Source organism: Drosophila subobscura, chromosome A, assembly GCF_008121235.1.
Source record: "Drosophila subobscura isolate 14011-0131.10 chromosome A, UCBerk_Dsub_1.0, whole genome shotgun sequence".
In the NCBI taxonomy this organism is placed as follows: domain Eukaryota; kingdom Metazoa; phylum Arthropoda; class Insecta; order Diptera; family Drosophilidae; genus Drosophila; species Drosophila subobscura.
In genome coordinates, this window is record NC_048530.1 from 625,937 (window position 1) to 642,234 (window position 16,298).

Consider the following 16,298-nt stretch of genomic DNA (forward strand, 5'->3'; position numbering starts at 1 on the left):
ACTCTAAACCTTTCTTGTTAATTATTTGTATTTGATAAAAACCTTGCTAAATTCAATTCATGCCAAAAAGTTGCGACAATACATTGATACGAATTTCTGATAAATGTTGTGTACGGATGTCTCTTGCTTTCTTTTAAATACTCTAAAGATCATGTATATATACTGACTGAGTCACAGGTATTAAAGTGGAGCAACGGCATAAAGTTTTTAAAATAAAATAACTTTTTTATACCCGGTACTCGAAGAGTAAATAGGGTATATTGTATTTGTCCACAAAGTGGATGTATGTAACGAACAAAAGGAAACGTTGCCGACCCCATGAAGTATATATATTCTTGATCAGCATCAATAGCCGAGTCGATAGCGCCATGTCCGTCTGTCCGTCTGTTCGTCTTGTTTGTCGGCTAGTTCTCAGAGACTATAAGAGCTAGTGCCATCAAATTTCCTCCAGACTGCTGTATGCTCACACTGAAACCAGTGTATTTAAAAAATTATCCCCACCCCTTCCGCCCGCGCAAAGGGGCGAAAATCTCCCACAGATAAAATTTTGAAGATACAAGAAAACTAAAAACGTTATTCCGTAGGGAATGACCATATCTATCAGATCACCGAATTGGGATCAGATTGAATAATTATTTTAGCCAGAATAAAGACATTAATTTGCAGTGGCTATACCCACCCCGTCCAGCAGCTTTTGTTGTTTTTTTCACATTCTGTCATTGACAATCTGCTTCTGCAGTGTGCGGCCTCTGCCTCTGTCGCGGCTCTGCCTCTGACGTGGATCTGTAGTGTGTGGCTCTAGGGGAGGGGGGCCCGCTTTAGGAGCGTGTTGGCGTGAGAAGTTACGTAGATGTAGATGTGAGGTGTAGAAAAAATGTAAAATGTCAAATGTAAAATTCGAAAAAAGTCTTTTATCTTCAAAATTGTAGCTGTGGGAGGTTTTCGCTCTTTTGCTGTGGCGGAGGGGGGCGGGGTTAATTTTTGAAATGCACTGGGTTCAGTGTGAGCATACAGCAGTCTGGAGGCAAAATTTGGTGGCAATTTGGTAGCCGACAAACAAGACAGACAGACATAGACTCTGCTATTGATGCTGAGCAAGAATATATATAATTAATGTGGTCGGAAACGTTTCGACTTTGTGCACAAATACAATATACCCTATTTCCTCTTCGAGTACCGGGTATAAAAAAAAACAATAAGTTACAGGTACACTGACTGAGTACCGGGTATAAAAGTTGGGACGTGTAAGAAGCGTCTCACACGTCCCTTCTCGTTTATGTTTTTTTTTTTTTACAGCTGGTTTTAAAAATCAGTACTGAACAGCACTACCTCAAAATATGAGGAGGAACATTGGAAGACGCTGTCAAACTCGCCACTTATTTTATACCCGGTACTCAGACAGTATATATATTTTTCCATAAATGCATACACATGAATGTACCTAGAATTTTGTATTTCTGTCGAATTTTACCTTTGATTTTATTTTAATTTATTAGTGCTGCAAGCAAAGGCTTTATAGCTAGAGCACTAGTCGCTAGCTGTCACATTAGATGTTCTTTTCATCCTTAACATGATACATTTTTGCTATATCTGTCATCTACATCTACATCACTTCTCACACCAATATGCCCTTTTAGCTCATCCCCCTCCGCCAAAACCAAACTGCACGAGTCAGAGTGTGCGACCGAGAGAGAGAGTAAGCAAGCATAAACTGGGGCATTCTAGTTATAATGTTTATCCAATGTGCTCCTAAATCGGGTATCTGATAGAAATAGCCATTCTCTACGGAACTGCGTTTTGTTTGCTCGTATCTTCGATACTGTGGATGCCACAGACCTTCGTGCTGTGAGGGAGTGAAAGAAGACGTGTCGAAATTTTGAAATACACTAGTAACAGTTTAATATCACAACAGTCTGGATACAACATTTTTTTGCTGTAGCTTTTATGGTCTCTGAGATCCACACCTTCTTCAAGACGGATGGAAAGACTGACGGACACACAGACATGGCTATATTGACTCGATATTTTTAGGAGGGTATATACATATGTACAGACATACATACATACGTGAGAGGCGGACTTCAAAGAATTAAATCGTATAGCGCTAACAGAGCTGCAGTCCTTGCTGTAGTGTTGGTGAGCCAAAATATTGTGGGGAACAGCTCGGAGCCTTTTTTCGGAACCCAATCGGTGAAAGCGGCGGAAATTTCACAGAGGATGGTTTTCAGGACTGACTCGTCATTGGTAGCATTCAGGACCTCGGAAGTAGTGTTGAGTTGCTTAGGAACGAACGCACCAAAAAAACTATTCACTCAAGTGAACGAACTGAATAAGTTAATTTTAATCGATCTGTTTCGTTCGTTCTTGTTATACTCGGTACTCGAAGCGTATTTATTATGTATTATGTATTTATGTATTATTGTATTTGTGGGGAATAACGGTTGTATTTAAGGCACAGAAGGAAACGTATCATTATTACGCGTGAGACGCTTCTTACGCGTCTTACAACTTTTATACCCGGTACTCAGTACAACATCTGTACCTTAGCGGTTTTTATCAAATTTTACATTTTTTCTTCATCTGTCATCTACATCTACAACACTGCAACACGTGCAGAGGCACGGCAGAGGCAGAGGTCGCACACTGCAAAAGCAGTGAGTGAATGAGAGAATGTGCAAAAAACAAAAAATAGCTGCGGGAGGGGGTGGGTTTAGCCACTGCAAATTAAATCCTCCAGTGATCTGATAGACATGGTCTTTCCCTACCGAATGGCGTTTTTAGTTTTGTTTTATCTTAATAATTGTGAATACAGCAGATTTTCGAGATTTTCGGTGGCGGAAGGGGCGGGCGAAATTGTGAAATACACTTGTAACAGTGCACTGTCAATCGTACAATTATAATAACGTTGAGACATTTCCAGTATCTCTGCACTGACGTGCAGTGCAATTGTGTCCAAAACTCAACAACTTATAGAAAATAAGCTGCTTGCAGTATACAAGGAAGTCAATGTAAAAATCCGATTATCTTCTACTTTTCCATTTTTAAAAATCCGTTCCCATCATTTTTTGTTTGGTTCAATTTAAAAATAAAATAAAAATTCGAATTTACCCTGAAGAAAAGGCGGTGCCACGCCCATTTTATCAACAAACTTTCCTTTCACTATTATACACTCATATCAAAAAACTAAATCAAACGAGAAGGGACGTGTGAGACGCGTCTTCTTACGCGTCACAACTTTTATACCCGGCACTCAGTACTACATCTGCACTTTAGCGGTTATTTGTCAAATTTTAAATTTTTTCTTCATCTGTCTACATCAACAACACTGCTCACGCCAACACGCTCCTTTAGCTCGCCACCCTCCCCTAGAGACACACTTTGCAGAGTCATGGCAGAGTCGCGGCAGAGGCAGAGGCAGAGACGTGTCATGGGGAGAGGCCATAAACAGCGCGAAGCAGAGTGTTAATGCTGCGGGACGGGGTGGGTTTGGCCACTGCAAATTAATTTCTTCATTGTGGCTATAATAATGATCCAATCGTATCCCAATTTGTTGATTTGCTAGATATGGTCATTCCCTACGGAATGGCTTTTTTAGTTTTCTGCTATCTTCAAAATTGTAGATTTGGGAGGTTTTCGCCCTTTTGCGGAGGCGGAAGGGGGCGTGGCTCATTTTGGAAATACACTTGTAACAGTGTGAGCATACAGAAGTCTGGATGCAAAATTTGGTGGCTCTAGCTCTTATAGTCTCTGAGTACTAGGCGCTCATCAGGACGGACAGACGGACAGACAGACAGACAGACAGAGACGGAGGGTCGGAAACGTTTCCTTCTGTGTGTTACACACATCCACTTTTTCACACAAATACAATATACCCTATTTACTCTTCGAGTACCGGGTATAAGAGGAACGAGTAAAAAAGAACGAACGAAAAAGATCGATTAAGATGAACTTATTCAGTTCGTTCCCTTAAGTGAATAGTTCTTTTTGGTTCGTTCGTTCAGTAACGACCCAACTCTAACGTCGACCCAACTCTTGATGCACCATTGAAGCAGAGTCAAGTACTCCTCGCTCCACCTTCTCCAGAACATCAGTTGAATGCGGGAGACGTGTTTCCAACGATCTAGCCGACTGTAGGTCAAAGTCGAGGTCCGGCTCCAAAAATGATGCAAGGGGCCGATCAATGAGAAAGTGACCTGGCGTAAGGACGCGAAGATGATCAGGATTTTTGAAAGGCGAACAAGGGGACGAGAACTAATTATTACCTGTATTTGGCATACCAAGGTTCGAAACTCATCAATACTAAGGATGCCCGTTCCGACTGAACTGTACAGGTGCAGCTCCTCAAGCTCATTCCTTGCCCCAACCTATTTGGTCTCATTGTCCGACCAAATGCATCTTGGAACTCCTCTTGTGGCCGTGAAACGGTTGAGGGCTGCCAATAACGAAACTATCGTCAAATCCTTTACCAGTTCCAGCCATACTGCCTGGAAGCCTGGCAAAGCAAATTAACACGAATATGTAGAATTTCTCTGGTGTTTTGTTGCGTACAACCGTCTTGTAGTAGAAAGGTCCACAGTAGTCTATTCCGTTCACAGTGAATGCAGGTGAATTCTCCACTCAATCCTTTGATCCAGATTATGCATTATTGCCAATCCTGCAATCGAATCAAGCCGAGCAGCGACTGAGGGCCTGTATGTCTGGACGTTGATATGCAATGACTGCACCATCAAGTGGCCCATGCGACACCAAGCCAAAGCCTGTTATGCGCGGAACCCAGCAGAACGCGATTAACCGAACCGGTCGCGAGCATGCAGGAAAGATAGATGTTAGGCTAATATTCGAAGAAAATTAGAACTAAACACAACTAAACTAGAGCAACTATAGCTAAGCAAGCAAAATTATCAAAGTCAGAAACAAGACAAAGCTAAAATGAAACTAACTACGGGAGAGGTAGGCTAGTATAAGAGATTTAAGAAGGGGAAGGGAGTTAGTTGAGGATATAATGTGGTACAGGGAATTATAATCCGAGCATAAAGGGCTTGTGCAAGGCATAATTCGATCTACACATTGGAAGGAACAAAGGAATATAGTTTCTAGTGGTTCTAATGGAAATCGTAAAGTTTATGCGGCTCAACAAGTCAGGGCTGTCTACATGCCCCTTGATCAAGTTATGCATAAAAATTACACCAAGAATTTTTATACGACTAACTAAGGATGGAAGGTTTATTAGAAGAAGTCTACTACGGTAGGATGGCAGTCTCACAGTTGCATCCCAGTTGAGGCCACGCAGGGCAAAAAAGTAAAAAGTTTTTCTGCACTGATTCAATACGGTCCTGATGTATGTTGTACTGAGGGCACCATACACACGAGCCGTATTCTAAAATCGGACGAACAAGCGAGATATAGAGAGTCTTCGTTATATAGGGGTTCCTTTTACCACCTCTTTAAAAACCCAAGCACTCCCATGGCTTTATTTACCATGGTAGAAATGTGTTCAGAAAACTTTAACTTGGGGTCTAGTTGAACACCAAGATCATCAACTAATGTAATTCTCTCAAGAGAACTACCGCAGAGGGTGTAAGGAGCCAGTAAGGGGCTGGAGCGATGAAAAGTCATTACTTTGCACTTCGAGGCATTAAGGTGTTACATATTTGCACAACACCATGACTGAAAGCTATTGAGATCAGATTGCAAGCGAGCGTGAAATGAAGTGTCCTTATACTGGACACAGAGCTTAACATCATCCGCATAGATAAGTACTTTTAAGTTTTTAATAAAGAGTGTGAAAAGAAAGGGGCCTACCCCGTGGTACTCCAGAAGTAAAGGACCCTTTGAGACCTAAAACACAGGAAGCTAGAAATCCATCTCAACAGATTGGGCGGAAACCCTAGAAGGTCGAGCTTTTGTGCAAGAAGAGAATGGTTTACAGAATCGAATGCCTTACTGAAGTCAGTGTAAATAACATCAGTCTGCAAGTTACCTTGGAATCCTGTATGATGATGCTTTCGATGAAAGTGCTCAACGATGGCACATGTCAACGGATGATACTTCGCCAAAATAACGGGATGGCGAGATTTATAATCAAGCGTTGAGTGCTGAAGTCGTCTCCCTATGCGAACTAGTCCAACCTAGTCCAGTACAGAAGGTAGCAATGCAATGCTTTTTGAAGAATCAATTCTCTTTCCATTAGTCAAAGCCTTATATTTGGGGAACAGCGAGTCTCTTTGAACGATACGAAGAAGCATGTGGGAACCCACACGAATATCCTCGAGTGTAATTTTCGTGACCTAATTCCTTTGATGAACTTAAAAACATAACCAATGAGAAGGGACGTGTGAGACGCTATGTACGCGTCACAACTTTTATACCCGGTACTCAGTACTACATCTGTACCTTAGCGGTTTTTTGTCAAATTTTACATTTTTTCTTCATCTAGCATCTACATCTACAACACTTCTTACGCCAACACGCTCCTTTAGCTCGCCCCCCTTTCCTAGAGCCACACACTGCAGAGTCCCGGCAGATGCAGAGGCAGAGGAACGCGAGAGGCAGAGGCCGCACACTGCAGAAGCAGAGTGTGAATGAGAGAACGTGAAAAAAACAAATATAAGCTTCGGGACGGGGTGGGTTTAGCCACTGCAAATTAGTTTATTCATTGTGGCCATAATAATGATCCAATCGGATCTTAATTTGGTGATCTGATAGATAGGGTCACTCCCTACGGAATGGCGTTTTTAGTTTTATTTTATCTTCAAAATTGTAGGTTTGGGCGGTTTTCGGCCTTTTGCGCGGGAGGAAGGGGTGGGGCTAATTTTTTAAATACACTGGTTTCAGTGTGAGCATACAGCAGTCTGGAGGAAATTTGATGGCACTAACCTTATAGTCTCTGAGAACTAGCCGACAAACAAGACGAACAGACGGACATGGCTCTATCGACTCGGCTGTTGATGCTGATCAAGAATATATATATACTTTATGGGGTCGGAAACGTTTCCTTCTGTGCGTTATATACAACCGTTATCTGCACAAATACAATATACCCTATTTTCTCTTCGAGTACCGGGTATAAAAATTCCCTGAATCGTTCCAAACGAGAGTACCCGAAATGATCACACGAGTCGAGGTGAGCAGAGGCCTGCAAACTTCAGGAAGGTCTCTCTCTCTAGGCCAAGCGTCCTTCTTCATTTCTAGAAATGGCGATCTTTCCTGCGGAGAGGTTCCCTTGAAGATTAAGTCAGCCGAATTCATTGCGGTCGGGACGGCGTATGCTCACCGCGCCGGGCTCACATAAATTTGTAGATTTCTGCACGTGGTAGCTGAAAGAGAATAAAAGAAAATCCTTTGGTTCAAGAATAAGGCTAGGTCTAAGCGGTAAAGCGAGTTGGATATTGGACAGGACCGGGTCTGATGTCTTCATTCGGGGTCGTCCTTCGGATTTGTCTACTCGGCCGCACGTGGCTGTTTGCTGCGTGCTGTGAGGAACCCAGACTGGGTTGTTGCGGAGGGCAGTGCCGCTCAGTTTGGAGATGCGGAGGTTTGGTTACGCTCCGGGGAGAAGCCGTGATGCGGAGATTTAGACACACTCCGAGAAGAAGTTTCGGTGCGGAGGTTTAGACACACTCCGGACAGGTTTTCAAGGTTTGGACACACTCAGGGAGGAGATTCACAGTTTATAGCCTACTGCTATTCTGGTGTCGCAGAGCCCAGCCGTACGTGGGCCCGTTATTCCTGTATGCGTTATTTTAAATTTTAATATGTTTATTTGATAAGGAACTTAGGAGATTCTGTTGGTTTAATCTCTTCAGCTTTGTCGCCGGCGCTTTGTGTTGCGTCACAAGCTGCTTTATGGCAGCCGAGTACGTTACATTTCGAGGGCTCCTCTTTCAACCATGGGGCACAACCCATGAATCAGACCAGCAATAGAATTTGCAATCGAATACCTCCATTCTCGAAACCACGCTAACCAAGTGAGCAAGAAGAGAAGAACAGAGCTCTTTCTTTTGAATGTCTATCGTGTTCAGAGGTGCCAGATAAGATTTTGAATAAAGTAGACGTGTTTCAACTTCATACGCAGCGAGAATGGCGTCACAAAAAGCATGCATTTCGAAACTGGCGCCAGCTTGAAAAACGTAGCGAGGAAACTCACCACGGTCAACATCCGCAACTTTTTGGCAGAATTCAGTCCATTTTCGCTCTAAAGCCTGTGGAAAACTCTCGTCCTAGTCAGACATGCTTCTTATCCCTTGTCAATTTTGGTCCGATTAAACCAAGAGAATCGTATCATTTTGCGATCACTGTTAGCACAAGACTGATGTTGGGTGCGAAGGTGAACAAGAACTTATCCCTGCGCGGATCCCATACAAGTCCAATAGTCTTTGTAACATCGTTTCCGTCGTCAAACCTTTGAAGTGTTTCCTTGTCAATTTTAGGGACATCGCGAAGCGCCTCGACAGAGCTAGAACACCACTTCCTAAGTCGAAAGTTGCCACGAGGAAGCAGTAGTGTTGTTTGATCCTTGACCTTCCGAAGATCTTCAATCGTATTGCTTCCTGATAGCATTTCATGAACATAAAAATCCCGAAAAAACGACTTCAGATCCCAATGGATGATATGGCGAAGGCTCATCCATAGCAAACTGATTCATTGCACGAATGGCCAAAAGACCAATAAAAATCGCCCAACAGTCTTACATCACACTTTATCGGCAACCTGACGTAATATTCGAGGGCAGCTTGCTATGGTGCTGCTTGAAGTGCTTTTCACAATGAAGCTCTTCTGCGGACCTTGAGATTGGCTCGAAGACATGTTCCACCTCCCAGAACTGACGAACCAACTCATCTTACTGGAAAGCAGGCGTAGGCGCAGATGATGATCTTTGCGAGTGAAACAGCGTATGGTGCTTTGAATAGCAAAGTACGACAGTGTCCTGAACGCCAATCTCGCGTCTGATGGCCCTTATGCAAACAGTTAATGCGCAGCGACAATCGCTTGGCCTCCTTATGTCAAGCTCGAGGGGCCATCTTCTCCAAACTCTTAAAGTGCGCAATCAAATGTTCTTGGGTATGGCATAGCTCACAAAACCCTAAGCCCACCGATGAAACACACGATTTTTTGGGGTACGTATTCACGGTCTTTACTGGGTTCTTGACCTGACTAGAATTCACATGCATGGCGTGATCCACATTTTCGAGAGTTCGAAATATTTGTTCAGAAGAGCAGACAGTTTCAGATCCTGGTTCGACTAGCCTTCTCCCCACTTGGATTGAGTCGCCTTGTCCAACTTCTGTACGACTGCGTGGACAATTACGCAATCCACTATTTCCTCCTCTGTTGCCAGCGCTTCCAACGCGCAAAGATATGCGGTAACGGTGTCCGTAACCGCCCGTCTTGCCAACCGGGTCAGCCTGGGTTATCTCTAATGAAATTATAGTTTCCAACGCTGCGCCGCTCAAACATGCCCTCAATTGTTGCAACTTCTCGAAAGCAGTCAGATCAGCATCACTAGCAATGACGGCGACGTATGTACATGAAATAAAAGCATGACCACTCTTTGTACACTCCGCTGAACTTGGGCAGCTACAGCTGCGGCAAGCTCGATCGAGTGTTTGCCCAACTCACGGTGAATAAGTCGCTACTATAGGCGGGTATCCAGCACCGCGTGTGAGACGCTTCTTACGCGTCACAACTTTTATACCCGGTACTCAGTCAGTGTACCTGTACCTTATTGTTTCTTTTTCGAGTTTTACATTTGCATTTTACATTGCTTCTTCATCTGTCATCTACATCTACAAACATCTCACGCCAACACGCTCTTTTAGCTCGCCCCCCTCCTCTAGAGCCACACACTGCAGAGGCACTGAAGAGCCACTGCAGAGGCAGAGGCCGCACACTGCAGAAGCAGATTGTGAATGAGAGAATGTGCAAAAAACAAAAAAAAGCTGCTGGACAGGGTTGGTTTAGCCACTGCAAATTAATTTCTTCATTCTGGCTATAATAATGATCCCAGCTCGGTGATCTGATAGATATGGTTCTTCCCTACTGAATGACGTTTTTTTTCAAATTTTACATTTTACATTTTTTCTACGTCTGTCATCTACATCTACATCACTTCTCACGCCAACACGCTCCTTTAGCTCGCCACCCTCCCCTATAGACACACTGCAGAGTCGCGGCAGAGGCAGCGGCAGAGGCAGCGGCAGAGACGTGTCAGGGGGAGAGGCCATAAACAGCGCGAAGCAGAGTGTGAATGCTGCGGAACGGGGTGGGTTTGGCCACTGCAAATTAATTTCTTCATTGTGGCTATAATAATGATCAAATCGGATCCCAATTTGGTGATCTGATAGATATGGTCATTCCCTACGGAATGCCGCCCCCTTTTGCGGGGGCGGAAGGGGGCGGGGCTCTTTTTGAAATACACTTGTAACAGTGTGAGCATACAGAAGTCTGGATGCAAAATTTGGTGGCTCTAGCTCTTATAGTCTCTGAGTACTAGGCGCTCATCAGGACGAACAGACGGACAGACAGACAGAGACTCGGCTATTGATGCTGATCAAGAATATATATACTTTATGGGGTCGGAAACGTTTCCTTCTGTGCGTTACATACAACCGTTATCTGCACAAATACAATATACCCTATTTACTCTTCGAGTACCGGGTATAAAAATATTGTTTCGTTTGGAAGTTATTAATTAATGCCACAAAAAGTGGTCAAATGCCCCATAGTGCAGTGTGAGCATCTGGATGCAAAATTTGGTGGCTCTAGCTTTTATAGTCTCTGAGTTCCAGGCGCTCCACAAGACAGACGGACAGACAGACATGGCTCAATCGACTCGGCTATTGATGCTGATCCAGAATATATATACTTTATGGGGTCGGAAACGTTTCCTTCTGTGTGTTACACACATCCACTTTTTCACACAAATACAATATACCCTATTTACTCTTCGAGTACCGGGTATAAGAGGAACGAGTAAAAAATAACGAACGAAAAAGATCGATTAAGATGAACTTATTCAGTTCGTTCCCTTAAGTGAATAGTTCTTTTTGGTTCGTTCGTTCAGTAACGACCCAACTCTAACGTCGACCCAACTCTTGATGCACCATTGAAGCAGAGTCAAGTACTCCTCGCTCCACCTTCTCCAGAACATCAGTTGAATGCGGGAGACGTGTTTCCAACGATCTAGCCGACTGTAGGTCAAAGTCGATAGGTCCGGCTCCAAAAATGATGCAAGGGGCCGATCAATGAGAAAGTGACCTGGCGTAAGGACGCGAAGATGATCAGGATTTTTGAAAGGCGAACAAGGGGACGAGAACTAATTATTACCTGTATTTGGCATACCAAGGTCCGAAACTCATCAATACTAAGGATGCCCGTGCCGACTGAACTATACAGGTGCAGCTCCTCAAGCTCATTCCTTGCGCCAACCTATTTGGTCTCATTGTCCGACCAAATGCATCTTGAACTCGAAACCTGGCGCTAATTGCTACTGCCAACCACTCGCGGCAGCACCAGCAATTGGCTGCCGCTCTGCACCACCAGCAGGCCGCTGCGTCCACGTTCCTTCCAGCCCCTGTGGTATACTCGCCGACCAAGGTCGTGGTAATGAAACAGGGATACATGACCATTCCGCGAAAGCCACGTGCTCCCAGTTGGGCTCCCAGAACGTCGGGAGCATCAACATACCCTGGAACACAGCTTAGCGACTGATTTATTCTTAATCAGCATCAATAGCTGAGTCTTTGTCTGTCTGTCCGTCTGTCCGTCCGTCTTGTGGAGCGCCTGGATCTCAGAGACCGTAAACGGTTCCGTTATTCGCACAAATGCAATATACCTTATTTACTCTTCGAGTACCGGGTATAAAAGAAACGAACGAAAAAGAACGAGTAAAAAAGAACTAACAAAAAATATCGATTAAGATGAACTTATTCAGTTAGTTCCCTTGAGTGAATAGTTCTTTTTGGTTCGTTCGTTCAGTTACGACCCAACAATAACGTCGACGACTCACAGCCCTTCTTCCTCGATGCATACTACATCGTTGATCTTGACAGACGGCTCCATGAACAGCCATTACCTGCACCATTGAAGCAGAGTCAAGTACTCCTCGCTCCACCTTCTTCAGAACATCAGTTGAATGCGGGAGACGTGTTTCCAACGATCTAGCCGACTGTAGGTCAAAGTCGATAGGTCCGGATCCAAAAATGATGCAAGGGGCCGATCAATGAGAAAGTGACCTGGCGTAAGGACGCGAAGATGATCAGGATTTTTGAAAGGCGAACAAGGGGACGAGAACTAATTATTACCTGTATTTGGCATACCAAGGTTCGAAACTCATCAATACTAAGGATGCCCGTTCCGACTGAACTGTACAGGTGCAGCTCCTCAAGCTCATTCCTTGCCCCAACCTATTTGGTCTCATTGTCCGACCAAATGCATCTTGGAACTCCTCTTGTGGCCGTGAAACGGTTGAGGGCTGCCAATAACGAAACTATCGTCAAATCCTTTACCAGTTCCAGCCATACTGCCTGGAAGCCTGGCAAAGCAAATTAACACGAATATGTAGAATTTCTCTGGTGTTTTGTTGCGTACAACCGTCTTGTAGTAGAAAGGTCCACAGTAGTCTATTCCGTTCACAGTGAATGCAGGTGAATTCTCCACTCAATCCTTTGATCCAGATTATGCATTATTGCCAATCCTGCAATCGAATCAAGCCGAGCAGCGACTGAGGGCCTGTATGTCTGGACGTTGATATGCAATGACTGCACCATCAAGTGGCCCATGCGACACCAAGCCAAAGCCTGTTATGCGCGGAACCCAGCAGAACGCGATTAACCGAACCGGTCGCGAGCATGCAGGAAAGATAGATGTTAGGCTAATATTCGAAGAAAATTAGAACTAAACACAACTAAACTAGAGCAACTATAGCTAAGCAAGCAAAATTATCAAAGTCAGAAACAAGACAAAGCTAAAATGAAACTAACTACGGGAGAGGTAGGCTAGTATAAGAGATTTAAGAAGAGGAAGGGAGTTAGTTGAGGATATAATGTGGTACAGGGAATTATAATCCGAGCATAAAGGGCTTGTGCAAGGCATAATTCGATCTACACATTGGAAGGAACAAAGGAATATAGTTTCTAGTGGGTCTAATGGGAATCGTAAAGTTTATGCGGCTAAACAAGTCAGGGCTGTCGACATCCCCCTTGATCAAGTTGTACATAAAAATGACACCAAGCACTTTTCTACGTCTAACTAAGGATGGAAGATTTATTAGAAGAAGTCTACTACGGTAGGATGGCAGTCTCACAGTTGCATCCCAGTTGAGGCCACGCAGGGCAAAAAGTAAAAAGTTTTTCTGCACTGATTCAATACGGTCCTGATGTATGTTGTACTGAGGGCACCATACACATGAGCCGTATTCTAAAATCGGACGAACAAGCGAGATATAGAGAGTCTTCGTTATATAGGGGTTCCTTTTACCACCTCTTTAAAAACCCAAGCACACCCATGGCTTTATTTACCATGGTAGAAATGTGTTCAGAAAACTTTAACTCAAGAGAACTACCGCAGAGGGTGTAAGGAGCCAGTAAGGGGCTGGAGCGATGAAAAGTCATTACTTTGCACTTCGAGGCATTAAGGTGTTACATATTTGCACAACACCATGACTGAAAGCTATTGAGATCAGATTGCAAGCGAGAGTGAAATGAAATGTCCTTATACTGGACACAGAGCTTAACATCATCCGCATAGATAAGTACTCGAGAATTTGTTAATAGAGAAGGCAGGTCATTAATAAAGAGTGTGAAAAGTAAGGGGCCTACCCCGTGGTACTCCAGAAGTAAAGGACCCTTTGAGACCTAAAACACAGGAAGCTAGAAATCCATCTCAACAGATTGGGCGGAAACCCTAGAAGGTCGAGCTTTTGTGCAAGAAGAGAATGGTTTACAGAATCGAATGCCTTACTGAAGTCAGTGTAAATAACATCAGTCTGCAAGTTACCTTGGAATCCTGTATGATGATGCTTTCGATGAAAGTGCTCAACGATGGCACATGTCAACGGATGATACTTCGCCAAAATAACGGGATGGCGAGATTTATAATCCAACCTAGTCCAACCTAGTCCAGTACAGAAGGTAGCAATGCAATGCTTTTTGAAGAATCAATTCTCTTTCCATTAGTCAAAGCCTTATATTTGGGGAACAGCGAGTCTCTTTGAACGATACGAAGAAGCATGTGGGAACCCACACGAATATCCTCGAGTGTAATTTTCGTGACCTAATTGTACTCGAAGAGTAAATAGGGTATATTGTATTTGTGCGAATAACGGTTGTATGTAACGCACAGAAGGAAACGTTTCCGACCCCATAAAGTATATATATTCTTGATCAGCATCAATAGCCGAGTCGATTGAGCCATGTCTGTCTGTCCGTCTGTCCGTCCGTTCGTCCGTCCGTCTGTCCGTCTTGTTTGTCGGCTACTTCTCAGAGACTATAAGACCTAGAGCCACCAAATTTTGGCACCAGACTGCTGTATGCTCACACTGAAACCAGTGTATCCGCCCCCTTCCGCCCCCGCAAAAGGGCGAAAACCTCACAAATCTACAATTTTGAAGATAACAGAAAACTAAAAACGCCATTCCGTAGGGAATGACCATATCTATCAGATCACCAAAATCCGATTTGATCATTATTATAGCCACAATGAAGAAATTAATTTGCAGTGGCCAAACCCACCCTGTTCCGCAGCATTCACACTCTGCTTCGCGCTGTTTATGGCCTCTCCCCTGACACGTCTCTGCCGCTGCCTCTGCCGCGACTCTGCAGTGTGTCTATAGGGGAGGGTGGCGAGCTAAAGGAGCGTGTTGGCGTGAGAAGTGATGTAGATGTAGATGACAGACGTAGAAAAAATGTAAAATGTAAAATTTGAAAAAAAAAACGTCATTCAGTAGGGAAGAACCATATCTATCAGATCACCGAGCTGGGATCATTATTATAGCCAGAATGAAGAAATTAATTTGCAGTGGCTAAACCAACCCTGTCCAGCAGCTTTTTTTTGTTTTTTGCACATTTTCTTATCCACACTCTGCTTCTGCAGTGTGCGGCCTCTGCCTCTGTAGTGCCTCTGCAGTGCCTCTGCAGTGCCTCTGCAGTGCCTCTGCAGTGCCTCTGCAGTTGGCGTAAGACGTTTGTAGATGTAGATGACAGATGAAGAAAAAATGTAAAATGCAAATGTAAAATTCGAAAAAGAAACAATAAGGTACAAGTACACTGACTGAGTACCGGGTATAAAAGTTGTGACGCGTAAGAAGCGTCTCACACGCGGTGCTGGATACCCGCCTATAGTAGCGACTTATACAGCGTGAGTTGGGCAAAAACTCGATCGAGCTTGCCGCAGCTGTAGCTGCCCAAGTTCAGCGGAGTGCACAAAGAGTGGTCATGCTTTTATTTCATGTACATACGTCGCCGTCATTGCTAGTGATGCTGATCTGACTGCTTTCGAGAAGTTGCAACAATTGAGGGCATGTTTGAGCGGCGCAGCGTTGGAAACTATAATTTCATTAGAGATAACCTAGGCTAACCCGGTTGGCAAGACGGGCGGTTACGGACACCGTTACCGCATATCTTTGCGCGTTGGAAGCGCTGGCAACAGAGGAGGAAATAGTGGATTGCGTAATTGTCCACGCAGTCGTACAGAAGTTGGACAAGGCGACTCAATCCAAGTGGGGAGAAGGCTAGTCGAACCAGGATCTGAAACTGTCTGCTCTTCTGAACAAATATTTCGAACTCTCGAAAATGTGGATCACGCCATGCATGTGAATTCTAGTCAGGTCAAGAACCCAGTAAAGACCGTGAATACGTACCCCAAAAAATCGTGTGTTTCATCGGTGGGCTTAGGGTTTTGTGAGCTATGCCATACCCAAGAACATTTGATTGCGCACTTTAAGAGTTTGGAGAAGATGGCCCCTCGAGCTCGACATAAGGAGGCCAAGCGATTGTCGCTGCGCATTAACTGTTTGCATAAGGGCCATCAGACGCGAGATTGGCGTTCAGGACACTGTCGTACTTGCTATTCAAAGCACCATACGCTGTTTCACTCGCAAAGATCATCATCTGCGCCTACGCCTGCTTTCCAGTAAGATGAGTTGGTTCGTCAGTTCTGGGAGGTGGAACATGTCTTCGAGCCAATCTCAAGGTCCGCAGAAGAGCTTCATTGTGAAAAGCACTTCAAGCAGCACCATAGCAAGCTGCCCTCGAATATTACGTCAGGTTGCCGATAAAGTGTGATGTAAGACTGTTGGGCGA